The sequence below is a fragment of the Macaca fascicularis genome, chromosome X, assembly GCF_037993035.2.
Source record: "Macaca fascicularis isolate 582-1 chromosome X, T2T-MFA8v1.1".
NCBI lineage: Eukaryota > Metazoa > Chordata > Mammalia > Primates > Cercopithecidae > Macaca > Macaca fascicularis.
This window is the reverse complement of record NC_088395.1, coordinates 22,055,392-22,071,410: the sequence shown is the minus strand read 5'-3', so window position 1 is coordinate 22,071,410 and position 16,019 is coordinate 22,055,392. Positions and strand designations below refer to the sequence as shown.

At 40.1% G+C, this 16,019-nt stretch overlaps 1 protein-coding gene across 1 annotated transcript in view; it reads right to left on the bottom strand.

Moving 5' to 3' along the window:
• The window catches only part of PHEX (phosphate regulating endopeptidase X-linked), a 231,379-nt gene that overhangs the window by 85,194 nt on the left and 130,166 nt on the right, over nt 1-16,019 (bottom strand). The gene's annotated exons all lie outside the window — the stretch shown is intronic.

The following is a 16,019-nucleotide window of genomic DNA, read 5'->3' as shown; positions in this document are numbered from 1 at the left end:
TCAAGACCAACCTGGGCAATGCAGTGGGACCCTGTCTCTACAAAAATAAAAAATAAAAATAAGCCGGGCATGGTGGCACCTGCCTATAGTTCCAATTAGTTGGGAGGTTGAGGCAGGAGGATCACTTGAGCCTGGGCGGTAGAGGCTGCAGTGAGCTATGATCACATTACTGCACTCCAGCCTGGGTAACAGAACAAGAACCTGTCTCAAAATAAATAAATAAATAAGTTAAGTAATTAAAAAGGGAAAATAAAATGAAAATACATTTCTCAAAAGAAGACATACAAATGGTCAACATATTTTTTTAATGATCCACATCATTATTCATCAGGGAAATAAAAATTAAAAACACAATGAGATATTACCTATCACCAGTTAGAATGGCAATTATCAACAAGACAAGAGATAGTAAGTGTTAGCAAGGGTGTGGAGAAAAGGCAACTCTTGAGCACTGTTGATGGCAATATAATTTGATACAGTCACTGTGAAAAACACTATGGAAGCCAGGCGCGGTGGCTCACGCCTGTAATCCCAGCACTTTGGGAGGCCAAGGCGGGCAGATCACAAGGTCAGGAGATCGAGACCATCCTGGCTAACACGGTGAAACCCCGTCTCTACTAAAAATACAAAAAAAACAGATTACCCGGGCATGGTGGCGAGCACCTGTTGTCCCAGCTACTCGGGAGACTGAGGCAGGAGAATGCCGTGAACCCAGGAGGCGGAGCTTGCAGTGAGCCGAGATCACGCCACTGCACTCCAGCCTGGGCGACAGAGTGAGACTCTGTCTCAAAAAAAAAAAAAAAAAAAAGAGAGAGAAAAGAAAAACGCTATGGGGGTTCCTCTAAAAATTAAAAATATATCTGCCATACGAAGCAGTAATCCTACTTCTGGGGATATAGCCAAAGGAAATGAAATCAGTACGCTAAAGACATATCAGCGCCTCCATGTTCACTGAAGCACTATTCAAAATAGCCAAGATATGGAATTAGCCTAAATGTCTATCGACAGAGGAATGGATTAAAAATGTAGTATATATACACAATGGAATACTATTCAGCTTTAAAAAAGAAGAAAATCCTGTCACTTGTGACAACGTGGATGAACCTGTAGGACTTCATGCTAAGTGAAATAAGCTAGGCACGGAAAGGCAAATACTGCATGATCTCATTCATGTGGAATTTTAAACAGTCAGACTCATAGGAGACAGTATAGTAGGATGGTGGTTACCAGGGGTGGAGGAATGGGTTAGGGAGTTGGTCAAAAGATACAAAATTTCAGTTAGATAAGAGGAATAAGTTTAGGAGATGTATTGTACAACATAGTGACTATAGTTAATAACAATGTATCGTACACTTGAAAATGGCTAAGGGAGTAGATTTTAAATGTTATCACAAAAATGATAAATATATGAGGTGATGGATATGTTAATTTCTCCATTCTCTAATGTATACATGTATCAAAACATCATGTTGTACATCATATATATATAATTTTGTCAGTATATATATGTAGCCAGCTTAAATACATAAAAATGAAAAAAACTACAAGGAGATAGCAAACACACACGATAATGGCATATTGAAGAGAGGGCGAGTAATTTAATGTAGCAGGACTATAAGTACATGAGGATGGAGAGCAGAAAATAAGGCAGGAAAATTGGCCTGGGGTCAGATCACAGGGATTCCTGAGTGCCATGTTAACAAGCCTAAATTTTATTTTACAGCTAAGAGAGAGCTAAATATGTTTAGCATGGGAATAAAAGGAGATGAGTCTTGCTTCAGGAAGATTATCTTTGCAACATTGTGAAAGATGGCCAGGATGCCAGGAAGATTGGAGGCAGTGGTCTAGAATAATTTAAGATACATCATAATGTCGTAACCATCATTTAGATAGACAAAGGTACTAATGATCCTCTGTGTTTTATAACAGATAGGGTATAAAGGAAAAACAAACTTAGGCACATATGAAGAACCTCAAGAGCAGAGATTTGCAAAATATGGTCCCTGGGCCAAATCCAGCTACCCTACCCCTGTTTTTATAAATAAAGTTTTATTGGAACATAGGCACACTCATTTGTTTACCTGTCATCTATGGCTGCTTCTGCAGTACAGCTGTAGAGTTGAATAATCGGGTCAGACACCCTGTGGCCCACAAAGCCTCAAATATTTTATCTGGCCCTTTCTAGAAAAAGTTCGTCAACCCTTGCTTTAGAGAAACTTCACAGTTCCATGTGAAAAATTTCTCTCTCCCTTCCCCAGATTCTGGGTTTCGTAAAAGCAAAAGACAAGCTTACAAGTACACTGTCAGGGCTCTGACCAGATTCCGTGGGATCCCTTTTATAACTTCTGTGCCTCCCTCCAGCATCTGGTTTTCTTTTCTAATGGACAACACCTGAGACTTTTTGAAGGCCTGCCCTAGGAGCTACTAGAGCTCCTTGCCTGCAATCAAAAACAGCTAGTTCCTGGGAGTTTATTTGCTTTCTACCCACCCTGCCTGCACCTGCACCTGCACCTGCACCTGCACCTGCACCTGCACCTGCACCTCCGCCTCCGCCTCCGCCTCCGCCTCCGCCTCCGCCCAAGCGGCCCTAAGCAGCAATATGAAAGCACAGCCCCCTTGACTCAATTCAGGATAAACTCTGAGGTATAATTTGTACTTCCAAAGTTCCCTGCAGGATCAGACTAGTTCTGAGATGTCTCCTGAAATTGGACTCTCACCCCTCCCTGTCTTGCTTCTCCCATTCCCTTACTGATTTCTCCTGGGAGTATTTGTTTAGTAAATCACTTACACAGGAATTCTCATCTCCAGATCTGCCTCCAGATGACCTAACGTAAGACCTAGGCAACCCCAAACACATTGGTTTTTTTCCAGCAAAGCCGCAAAGCAAAACCAGTGACCTTTGGACGCTGCTCTTGGCAACGAGTTCTTTCCTTTAGTCCCTTTCAATTTTCCTCACTCAAGAAATAAACAGAATAAGATAGTACAGTTTCCTTATTTTCCTTGAAATAATTCAAATATTAAATATCAGCAGAATCCTGAAACTCAAGACTTAGGATTTTACAAGGGCTGTAGGACATAGTCATAATGGGTTTTGCTGTTTCAGAGACTCAAGTATAGCACAGATCAAATTATACCTTCAAAACCCTGTGAGTTACACACACTAAAAGCTTGATGTGACCCAGATAGCAGATAACTAGAGGTTACAACTCTACCCCCAACACCAAACTAGTTCGTATGTCTACAGGTTACCTCATTCTGAGATTATTCTATTATTTCCTGCATCGTATTTAACTTTGCACTATATTTTATCAGCTCACTATAAGTCATATGCATAACTATAGCAAGAATTCCAGACAGTTTGAGAGAGAGAGAGAGAGAGAGAAGAAAAGAAAGAAAAAGAAAGAAAGAAAGAAGGAAGAAAGAAAGAGAGAAAGAGAGAGAAAGAGAAAGAAAGAAGGAAAGAAAGAGAACGAACGAATGAACAGCTGAGTCATTCACAATTGTTTTCTGAAGACTGGTCTTTCCAGAGCATGCTGGTGAATTATGCACTGTTTTTTAAACCTCATCTCTGGGACCCCCCACTGCACCACAGAGCCTCACAGAATATGTTACCTTCTGCACCATCTATGCAGGTTATTGAATCCTTTTTTATTATTTATGTAGCATCACCATAACTTGAAGAGAATCAGAACAATCAGAACAGATATAAAGAATCCCTATTTACCTCCCAAAGATACATACCTAGAGTAAGGTAATAATACTAGTAGCAACATTGCCAACATCTGACTAGAGTGTTCTTCTCCCTAAAATGTGCTATATATGTATACCTCTATTCAGACTCAAATGTTTTTTTCTGCCACAGACTTCGTTGTCAACTTCTCCTCATCCTACATTTTTCCCTGAGAAGCTTCAGAACTACATCTTGCAATATCTCATGGCTCCAGGTTAGACTGCCAATGAGGAGCACTCATAGGCAATTCCAGAGGTAGAAGAGGAGATGCCATTCGTTTGCTGTTGGTAGCCATATACAGACATGTGGGCATCTGCAGACAGCAGATACAGCCCTTTTCCAGAAACTTCCAGGCATTCTCCTTAGAAAGACCTCTTTGGTGTATAAGCAGCAGAGATCATTGGCAGACTCTGCCCTTCACTCCCCAGCCCTTGGAGTGGTTGCCTAAGCCTCCAATTCCCTATATTAAATGTCTTGCTGGTTGATATACTTAGAAGAGTGTCTGTTTTCCTGAATGAACCCTAAGTAAGGCAAATAGTAATCACATCGCTTTTTAATTTTTCAGAATGGGAGAAGAGAAGCACCAATAGTTTGATGGCTTGAAGGGCAAAGTATTAGTGAGTCAGGTCTGAGATTAATTACCCTATTGGTTACATGGACAAAAAGGAAAGGCAAGTCCCACTGTAAATACTGAGAGAGCAGTGATATAAATATTTAACAGATTGTATATTATATCCTGCAAGAAATATTTCCTAGGCTGTCTGTGGCTGATCAAAAACTCCAGGGCTTTCCATACCCAGTGCATGCATTTTCATGCTTTATTCATACAGACATCTGGAGAGAAGCTGCACTTGACAGCTGGACATCCTTCCTCAATAGAGGAAGTTTACGCAGCTGCTGATCTTCACTACCTCTGTGACCTTAGGGAGAGTACTTAACTTTTGAAATAAACACTGCCTACTGTCTACCTAATATCTATTCTCCCTTTCTTCTCTTACTATCAGGACTCCAATTCTGCTCAGGATGACAATGGACTCAACAACAACAACAAAATAGCTATGTTGCCCAGTTTTCTTTACAACTGGAGTCAGCTACGGGATGAAATTCGGGCCAATGACATTTAAGAAAAACTTCTTGTTGCACTTCCAATAATCCATTTTAAAAGGGGACAGATTCATCAGCATGTGCCTTCTGCCTTGAGTCCAGGGTTTCTCAACACTTTGGGCCAGATAATTCTTGTTGTGGGGGTTGTCCTGTAAATTGTAGGATGTTTAGCAGCATCTTTGGCTTCTACAAATTCAATACCAGGAGCAACCCATGCCCCGCTCCGCAAGTTGTGACAACCAAAAATATCTCCATATATTGCCAAATGTCCGCTGGTGGCAAAATCACCTCCAGTTGAGAACTACTGCTTTAGTCTTTCCTCTTCTTCCTTTCTGGAATGCTGATGCAATGCCAGAGGCAGAGCAGCCATCTAGTAATCAAAAGGCAACACATATGAGGAAAAATCTACATGCTGAAGATGGTGGGATGAAAAGCTGATGGCATTTGAAGCCCAGCATATTAGACCTGGACTGCCTCCCTCTTTCCCCTTCATGACATACAGAAAATAAAGCCCTTATTTGTTTGAGGCATTATGTGCCATGTTTTCCAATAGCTAATGTAATCCTAACACACTCTCCTTTACATCAGATGTTGAGAAAAAAATACTAAAAATTAGTACCTACTTCACAGCGTTATCTGCAAGAGTTCAGGATGACAACGCATGTAAAACACTTCTTTTCCCTTGGTTCAGAGTACATGATGAGCAAATGTTAGTTATAGACTACACCAAGAAAGTAGAAACATGACTTCTTCCAAGGATTTGGAATAACTGTTGTGTGTCTGTTTGGAGGGTCTTCCAGAGGAGTCCAGGTCATCTTATACTCCTAACCAAATAACCTGAAACCCCTGAGAAATAATGTCACTGTCTTTAGTCATAGGTCCAGTTTCAGAAGACCACACTTGTAGTGAGAGAAAAAATAATGAGAAAAGAAATGTCTAGGGAGAAAAGCTATTGATGCAACCCTCTTATCAATGGAAGACAAATGTACAAGCTTCTTGGAGCACAGTAGGAGATTTTCCTAGCAAAGCCAGACTCTGCATATGAGTCAAAAGAATCCAGGCTATTCGCAGCCCCCTAAAAGTTGGAGGACTCTTTTGAGAGCCACTATTGGCACACCTCTGAAAACAGACACAAGAAACACTACCAAACCTAACCCTAGAAAAAATTAAAGATACAGGTTGCCTTTAGCACTTGCCATCTTGGTTTCTGCCTTCCTCCTCTTTCCCTTTCTTGTATCTGTTCCTTTCAATACCTAGCAGGTCCTATGTGTTCATACCACTTGCAATACCATCATACCCTAGTTGGCCTTTCTGTGCTCTGTGCTCCAGAGAAATCTCCCCCTTTCCTTCTCATCCATCAAAACTATTAATTTTTCAAGGTTGCTAATCCACTAGCTGCCATTGGGGCCTCAAACTAGTTTATAATAGAATGTAAGTGACTAAGAGCAATCTAATATATTTACTCGGCAGAAATACTTTTATTTAAAAGAGTAGTTTATTAGCCAAAGGAATAAATACAATTAAATGAGAAGTTTTGTAGCTGAGAGAATCTTCTAATACTATTCAAATTAAACCAATAGCCTATTCCACCTAATCACCATGTTACCACAGGTAACATAGCAAGCGACCAATACTCAATAAATATTAATTCATATAATGAATAATTTGATAAACCCACTCTGATCTATGTCATCAATAGTATCAGCAAATATAAAAAGCTAGATTTTACATTTAACCTTTAAATATAAGAGGATTAACATGTGATCATAAACATCATTCAGTGCTGTTCACACCAAGGTACATTTCCCCAGGTTTTGTTGTTGTTGTCTTGAGACAGTCTCATGATGTCATCCAGGCTGGAGTGCAGTGGCACGATCTCAGCTCATTGCAACCTCCACCTCCCAGGTTCAAGTAATTCTTGTGCCTCAGACTACCAAGTAGCTGGGATCACAGGCATGTGCCACTATGCCCAGCTAACATTAAGGTATATTTCAATATTAACTGATCTTACCACAGGAGAGAAAAAAGGGGGGAAACGAGAGATTTTGTGAGAACATATAAAACATTCTAGAAAATTAAGCAAGGTATAAAATCCATTGCAATTAATTTTTTTTTTTTTTTTTTTTTTTTTTTTTTTGAGATGGAGCCTCACTCTGTCGCCCAGGTTGGAGTGTAGTGGCGCAATCTCAGCCCACTGCAACCTCCGCCTCTTGGGTTCAAGCTTCTTCTGCCTCAGCCACCAACCCCCCAACCAAGTAGCTGGGATTACAGGCATGCACCACCATGCCCGGCTAATTTCTGTATTTTTTAGTACAGACAGAGTTTCATCATGTTGGCCAGGCTGGTCTCGAACTCCTGATCTCAAATGATATGTCCACCTCGGCCTCCCAAAGTGCTGGGATTACAGGTGTGAGCCACCACAGTCAGCTTCCAATGCAATTAATTCTTGGTGGCAAACAAAACTATTTATTTTATGTAAGCTATTTCAATCAATCAACAAATATTTACTCATATGGTTTGGCTGTGTCCCCACCCAAATCTCAAACTGTAGCTCCCATAATTCCCACGTCATGGGAGGGACCCAGTGGGAGGTAACTGAATCATGGGGATGGGTGTTTCCCGTGCTGTTCTCTTGATAGTAAATAAGTCTCAGGAGATCTGATGGTTTTATAAAGGGGAGTTCCTCTGCACATGCGTTTTTTTTTTTTTTTTTTTTTTTTTTTTTTTTTTTTTTTTGAGACGGAGTTTCACTCTTGTTGCCCAGGCTGAAGTGCAATGCCACAATCTCAGCTCACTGCAACCTCCACCTCCTGGGTTCAAGTGATTCTCCTGCCTCAGCCTCCTGAGTAGCTGGGATGACAGGCGCCTGCCACCACGTCCGGCTAATTTTTTGTGTTTTTAGTAGAGATAGGGTTTTACCATGTGGCCAGGCTGGTCTCGAACTCCTGACTCAGGTGATCCACCTGCCTCAGCCTCCCAAAGTGCTGGGATTACAGGCATGAGACACCACGCCCAGCCTACACATGCTTTCTCTTGCTTGCCTGCTGCCATGCAAGTCGTGACTTTGCTCTTCGTTTGCCTTTCGCCATGATTGTTAGGCCTCCCCAGCCATGTGGAACTGTGAGTCAATTAAACCTCTTTCTTTATAAATTACTCAGTCCCAGGTATGTCTTTATTAGCAGCATGATAACAGACTAATACACTTACTGAACATAAAATCTAAGCTCAGGACTCTCCTTAATGCTAAAAGAACATACAAACGTAATATTATCCATTACTTAACTGCATTTTTATTTAAAAAGCTGAGGAAAACTATTCTATAACAAGTTATCATCATCATATAAGGTATTAGCAATACCTGAATTTTCTGAATCTCTCTGTTCCTCAGTTTCCTCATCTGTAGAATATGGATACATTTAGTTCTAATACCAATAAAGTGAAATACAGAGTTGACAGAAGTATTCAGATAATAAAGGAATTATGAAGTTTACCTTACCCAGATCAAGAATAAGCAAACGTTTTCTGTAAAGGGCCAGATAGTAAACACTTTAGGCTTTGCAGCCCATATGGCCTCTGCACAACTACTCAGCTCTGTCATTGTACCTGAGAAAGCAGAAACAAGCTAGAACAACACAGAAATGAATGGCTGTGACTCTGTTCCAATAAAACTTTATAGACACTGAAATTTGAATCTCATACAACTTTCATGTATCATAATATATTATTATTTTGATTGTTTACACTTGGCGTGTTTTTTGTCTTTTGTCATTTTGTTGTTGTTGTTGTTTCTTTGCTTGTATTTTTCCTTTTTGTGAAGAACCAGGTCTCACTACGTTGCCCAGGCAGGTCTCAAAGTCCTGGGCTCAAGCAATCCTCCTGCCTCTCCCTCCCTAAATACTGGGGTTCCAGGCATGAGCCACTGTACCCAGCTGATTTTTTTTAAACTATTGAAAAAATGTGAAATCCATTTCTAACTTGTGGTTCACACAAAAACAGGCAGAATGCCAAATATGGCCCAAGGGCCATAGCTTACTAAGCCAACACAGATAATTAAATAAAGCTAGGTTATTCACTGAGTTGCCTCAATTCATGACACAGGGGCTAGTACACAGTAAGTGCTTAACAGTGCTTCCACACTGATCCATGATCAACAGCATCATGTGTGTACACGTGCATGCATGGCTTAGCTATCAAGATTTTTATTTGTTTCTGTTTTGCTCTTTGCTATTACTACCATTTACATGCAACAGACCTCAGTTGCTTGGGAGTTGACTCCCTGCCCTAAAGTCTTAGGGCTAGAGCTTTAAAAATCACAATTCCTTTCCATGGAGACAACAGAGAGTTTGTAAAGATTATTATTCGAAGAGAGAGACAATAGCTATCACAAATGAACTCAGAAAGATGAAGAACATTGAAAACCTAACATACAACATGATTTAAACTCTCAAATCACCCCCACCTTCCCAGAATTTTCAATACGGTATACTACAACTTGATAATGCTGGTGGTAAGAACAGAATCAGGCATAATTCTGCTTTATTTAGCTGTGAGCTCTGAAATGGCATCTACTTTTTATACATGTGAGTGAACTGATTTAAAGATTGGCTAGGTTGACTGCTTTACTCCTGAATTTTCAAAGCCACTTAGTATTAAGCTGATCTACAGAAAGGAAGACAGAAAGCTCATTTATTTTAATCCCCACTGACTTGGCTATTTAGGAGAGTCAGATAAATTCTCAAATGTCTTGCATGTATCACATCAAAGAGATCCCTTTAATCACTTAATTAAATAGCTGTATGTTTAGTATACGTGGTTAAGTCTCATAGCATATTTTTTATTTTTTATTAATTTAACCAACATAAGAAAAAAATGGAACAACTGATCACTGCCCTTTCATAAAAAATTTATAGGGCAACTTTCCTAAGCTTGCAGTGGCTTTGAAAGCTTCAGTCAGGCTCGATCATGCCAAGGGCTCATTTTCTCTGATGAGTTCTGTAATAACTATTAAACATCAATCAAAATTCTGAGCTTTAAGCACCCAGAAGTTCAGGAGACTATACATGAATTACACTATCATTCAAAACAATGGCAGTTTCCATAATGCCAAACAAATGATTGACTAGTATAGATGCCTTAGCTGAAGATACTGCCCTAGGCAGAGCTAATGGTATTGATGAAAATTAGTCAAGGGAACAGGCTTTAATATCCTCTGGGTCTATCAGGATCCCACAAATAATAACACTGCAGTTATCTGATTAATCAAATTTTATTCTCTTGATAAAAATTGCACTGATTTATTATGACTCTTCAAAAACTTGAATTCTGCAAATTGCTTTTGGGTGTGGTCCACAAGCAGATGCATCATGCAGGGGTGGAAGATAGATCAGCACTTCCATGAATCAGAGGGCCAAGTGAAAATCACAGTTCTAATAGCACAAGAACTAGAAGACAGGAAAGATCAGATTTCAGGTCATCCAGCCTCAACCCTATGTGAGTAATGCCCCAGTAGAGCAGAAAACCCTCATTACTCTCTGAGACAGACAACGTTCTACGAAGGCATGCTCCAAATTATAAACCAGCACCATCCATACTCTCTCCTAAAACATCAACTCAATGTATCTTGGAGGTGGGCAGTTTCTTCAGTCTGCAAAAGGAAACTACTCTGGCACAAGTAAATGTTAATTTTGCCATACTGGCACTAAACATTTCCCTGGTGTCTTTGTGCTGCTCCTCGTTCTTGGGTGAACCCTGTACTGAACAAAGTTAAAGAAAGAAAGTAATATTTGAGTTTTCTTGGTAAATAGATGGAGCAGGTAGTAGCAGTAGACTTTAGAACCCAAAGCCACCTTGTGACTAATTAATAAAACAACACACCCATCTTCCTGAGAGTGGTGGCAATATTACCTTCAAAACAGAGGCAACTGTCATTTATTTCCTTTATTGATTTGTTTGTTTGTTTAATATAGACAGGGTTTCACCATGTTGTCCAGGCTGGTCTCAAACTCCTGGACTCAAGCAATCTGCTCACCTCTGCCTCCCAAAGTGCTGGGATGGCAGGTGTGAGCCACCATGCCCGGCCCATTTATTTCCTTTAAAATTGGGCAGGAGCTGGGCACCGTGGCTCACACCTGTTATTCCAGCACTTTGGGAGGCTGAGGCAAGTGGATCACTTGAGGTCAGGAGTTCCAGCCTGGCCAACATGGTGAAACCCTGTCTCTACTAAAAATACAAAAATTAGCTGGGTGTGGTGGCTTGCACCTGAAGTCCCAGCTACTTGGGAGGCTGAGGCAGAAGGATCACTTGAACCTGGGAGGCAGAGGTTGCAGTGAGCCAAGATTGTGCCACTGCACTCCAGCCTGGGCAACAGAGTGAGACCCGGTCCCAAAAGATAAAAATTAAAAAAAAAAAAAAAAAAAAATGAAAAGAAACTAGGCAGGACAGTGGCCAAATAATAAATTTTTAAATCAATGTTTTTATTAGTTTTGATTATATGTGGTTAACTGCTCACAAAGTTTGCAAATAGAACAGCTGCTAGACCTATTCAAATGAATACCCTAAGCCTCAATTAGCTAAGCCCATTTATCCAGACATAACCAAAATGATAACAGCCCAAGAGTGGAAACAATCCTATATCACATTTAGGCTTTTATATGAGCCAAAATAAATTATGTTTGTCTCTGTCTCACTCACAGAGCTCTATATCAGGGCTCAGTAAACAACAGCCCAAGCCAGTCTGCCACCTGCTTTTTGGAAAGAAAGTTTTACTGGTCCAGAATATGCACTGTAGCAAAGGATTATTTTGTGCTGAAGGTATCTGAGAATCAAGACAAGCAGAAAGAGGCTTTCTCCATGCTTCCCTTATCTACCTACAAGCAGAGCCTTCCAAAAGAATTCAACTGTCATAAATCCCCCTTTTAAGAGAGACTTCCTGCACCGGGGGAAGGAATAACTCCTCTCACGGGCGATAAAGAGTTGGCGCCAGGATGAGAACTTACATAAACAGACCTTATTAAAGCCAGCCTGACTTTGTTTGGTCCTCTCACATATTTCTCAGTCATTTCCCACCATTTATTGTCCCTTGAAATCCTAGCCCTACCCCTTCTTAAGACAATATATAAGCCCCCAATTCTGTTTCTTTGGGATCTGTTTTCTGTAAGCTCTCATGCAGGTTAGTGAATCAACTTTGTTTTTCTCTCGTTAATCCATCTTTTATAGTTTAATTCACAGGCCCTGATATTAAACCTACAGTGGTAAAGGAAAAGTTTCTTTTTTCTCTCTGACGACAGCCACATTCATTTAAGTATTGTTTATTGCCACTTTCATGCTACAACAGCGGAGTTTGAGTAGTTGCCACAGAAGCCATATAGCCCACACAATGCCGAAGATGTTTACTATTTGTCTCTTTACAGAAATGGTTTGCCAGCCCCTCTTCTACACAAGAGGTTTCCCCATTTTTCAAAACCGATAGTAAAGATAGCAAGGGAAAAATGAGGCACAAAAGTTCATCTTTTCGGAAAGTTTCATCAAGATAGAAATATATAATTAAATAGTAACTAAATAATTGTATAATTAGCTGTAATACTCATACATATTGTGTTGAGGTAAGTATCTACATTTAAAACACAGCCAGTATAGAAATATTAACCAAAATGGGAATAGATACTATGAAATAAATCAATGCATTTTTTGGGGGAATGGGAAAAAATACTTACAAATTATTTTAAAACATGTTCAAATGTCAAGGATGAAAGGGCTTAGAAACACACCTGAAATACCAAGGCCCTAACACCTAACATTTCTCAGAGAAATTTAATCAGCTACTTAATCCTCCTCCAATTGTTAAATTACTTATTTGAACAGGAGGCAAGATGGAGATTAACTTAGATAAACATATCCCCTTGTCTCATCAACAGTTCAAGCGGGAATTGTTGTCATTCTTTCCTTTAAGGTTAGCTCTTATATGAACAATTCTTTACCACCTAAAAACCTTGTGAAGTACCTCCCTCATAAAGTGGTGGGGAGAGATCAAATGAGATAACTTTGGTGAATTATTAAATTAGGCAAGTGTGGGCTGGGCATGATGGCTCACACCTGTAATCCCAGCACTTTGGAAGGTCGAGGCGGGTGGATCACCTGAGGTCAGAAGTTTGAAACCAGCCTGACCAATATGGTGAAATCTCGTTTCTACTAAAAATACAAAAATTAGCCAGGCATGGTGGCATGCACCTGTAATCCCAGCTACTCAGGAGGCTGAGACAGGAGAACTGCTTAAACTCGGCAGGCAGAGGTTGCAGTGAGCCGATATCATGCCACTGCACTCCAGCCTGGGCAACAGAGCAAGACTCCGTCTCAATCAATCAATCAATCAATGCACGTGGGAATTTTCATATCATTTTTCTAAAAGAGGGGAATGTCATAGGGCCAATGCCCACATATATGGCTTGTTCCTTTGACATTGGCATCCTCTAGCTTAGGGCTTCCCAAAGCTTTGTCTTTGGACTGGCAGCATCTGCGTCACGTGGGAGCTCGTTGAAAACACACATTTGTGGGACAACACTAGATCTCTTGAATTAGAATGCCTCTGAACCGGGACCCAGGAATCTGCATTATAATGAGCCTTACCGTGAGGCAGGGTTTCTCAACCTTGGCACTATTGACATTTGGGAAAGAATCATTCTTATCTATGGGGACTGTTCTGTGGATTGTAGGATATTTAGCAGCATTCCTGGCCTCTACCCACTAAATGCCAGTAACACCCTCTGTCCCCCCAGTTGTGATCAAAAATATCTCCAGACATTGCCAAATGTCTCCAGGTGTGTAATATTACTGGGTTGAAAACCACTACTATAGGGGATTCTCATGCCTGCTCAAGTTTGAGATACTCTCTGCTCTAGATCATGGTACTTGCCATGGTACCAAGGCTGCTGGACCCACTTCTGAGAACCCCCAACACTGTGTTATCAGTTCAGAAGTAGGGGATTCATCCTCTGCTTCAATAATCCTTAGGGATTTCACTAATAGTCACCACTACTAAGCTAGTAGGTGCACTTTATGGAGAAAACACTACCACCTTCCCTCCCACTCATTTTTTTTTTAATTTTTGTGGGTATATAGCAGTTGTACATATTTGTTTTCTAATTTTTATTTTTAATTTTTGTGGTACATAGTAGGACATCAAATTTCTAATGTGCCTCAGGCACTTGTAATTCAACCCAATTTCTGGCCAATGCCACCTAAATCCCAGGATGATAAGGGACAAATAATAAAAAACTATTGGAAAGTGCTTTGCAGCTGTAAGTCAGGATATAAATATACCTCAAGATCTTAGAGATGTTTAGATTAAAAGTTCTAATAACTTTTCTCTCAGTAACTTGGCAAAATCTATTTTTAAGTACTTTCAGGCATCTAAAAAGCCATGTTAATACAATTACAGTTCACTGAAAAATTAGCACGCAATCCAGTTTGAAAGCAAAAATCAGTCATAGCAGGGTAATATTCCGTTTAATTATAAAGATTAATTCAACCTTCATTTATTTGTGCATGTGTTTGGTCTTTCCATTTTTCATAGAACACCCAAGATTCGAATGCCGTCTGGTAGAATTGCCGCACAAGTGTCAGTAGTATCTATTAGAGTTGCAGATTTTATTTCCAAGTAGAATTAATAGAAGGACAAAGGGAGGGTGGGAAAAGAGGGGCATATATGCAATAGACAATCAATGAAAAATGATGTTTTCCACCAGCCTGATGGGACTGTATCTCCACTCTGTGTCCCCTGCCCCGCCACCTGCAAAAACTGTCTGAAATTGCAAGTCCTTCCATTTGCATTTACTATATTTTCTGAAACAGCTATGTGAAGATTCAAGTAGTGCTGTGAATAACAGCGTGAATTCGGGCTATAAATTAAGAATTATGTCTACCATGTTCTCCAAAATGTATGCTACTTCTTCCTTAAAATTTGGTCTTGGTCACATGGGGATTAAGATTAACCACTTAGGGCCAGGTGTGGTGGCTCACACCTGTAATCTCAGCATTTTGGTAGGCCAAGGTGGGGGCTTGAGCCCAGGAGTTCAAGACCAGCCTGGGCAACATAGGGAGACACCATCTTTACAAAACAATAAATTAGTTTGGCATTGTGGTACATGCCTATAGTCCCAGTTACTCAGGAAGCTGAGGCAGGAGGATCTCTTGAGCCCGAGATCAAGGCTGCAGTGAGCTGTGATGGTGCCACTGCACTCCAGCCTACGTGACAGAGCAAGACCCTGTCTCAAAAAAAAAATTGATCACTTACTTCATCATGACATCCATTAAATATTCAACCTTTTACTGAATGATCACCAAAGGGCAAATAAGCCCTGCATACTGGGAAACATCTTTTAAAATTTTTATTGCGCTATAACATACAAAGTGTACAAATACTATCAAATATTTTTTAAAACATACACACATCTGTGTTAGTAGGTCTGAGACAAGATTTAAAACATTTATAGCATCCCAAAGACTCCTCTGGGTACCTCCCCAGTGAATAACCCTTCCACCTTCAAAAGAACAACTATCCTGATCTCTATCTCCATAAATTACTTTTTCCTGTTCTTGAACTTCAAAAAAAAGTGTGTACTCTTTTGTATTTGGCTTCTTTCACTCAACAATACATCTGTGAAATTTATCCATGTTGTTGTGTTTAGAAGGAGTGAAAACACACAGTTTAATAAAGTGGATTTCTTTCCCTCAGGAGTTCATAGTTGGTCATATGTAGAGAATGGGATGCAAGAGATAAAACAGAAGAAGGTAGAGGATGAGATGGAATGGATGGGAAGGGAAGGGCCTTGTGGAAAGGACATTTTCAAAGAGGAGGAGATCTCAGAGCTAAACAGACACAGAAACAATAGACATAATTTTTTAAATAACAAAAGTAATGCTCTTCATTAAACCTCTACTATATACCAGGTACTGTGCTAAGTTCTTTACTTCATCATCAGATCCAAATCCTACCCTAACTGTACAAGGTAGGTACAGATCATCCCCATTTTACAGCTGATAAGCTGAGACTCAGAAAAGGAGCACAACTCACCCCAAGTCTACACAGGCAACGAGGGCCAAAACCAACTTCTCACCCAGGTTAATTTAGCCTTAATCTGACTTCAAAGTTCATGTTTTCCCAACATATATTGTCTTCTGAGGGATTAAA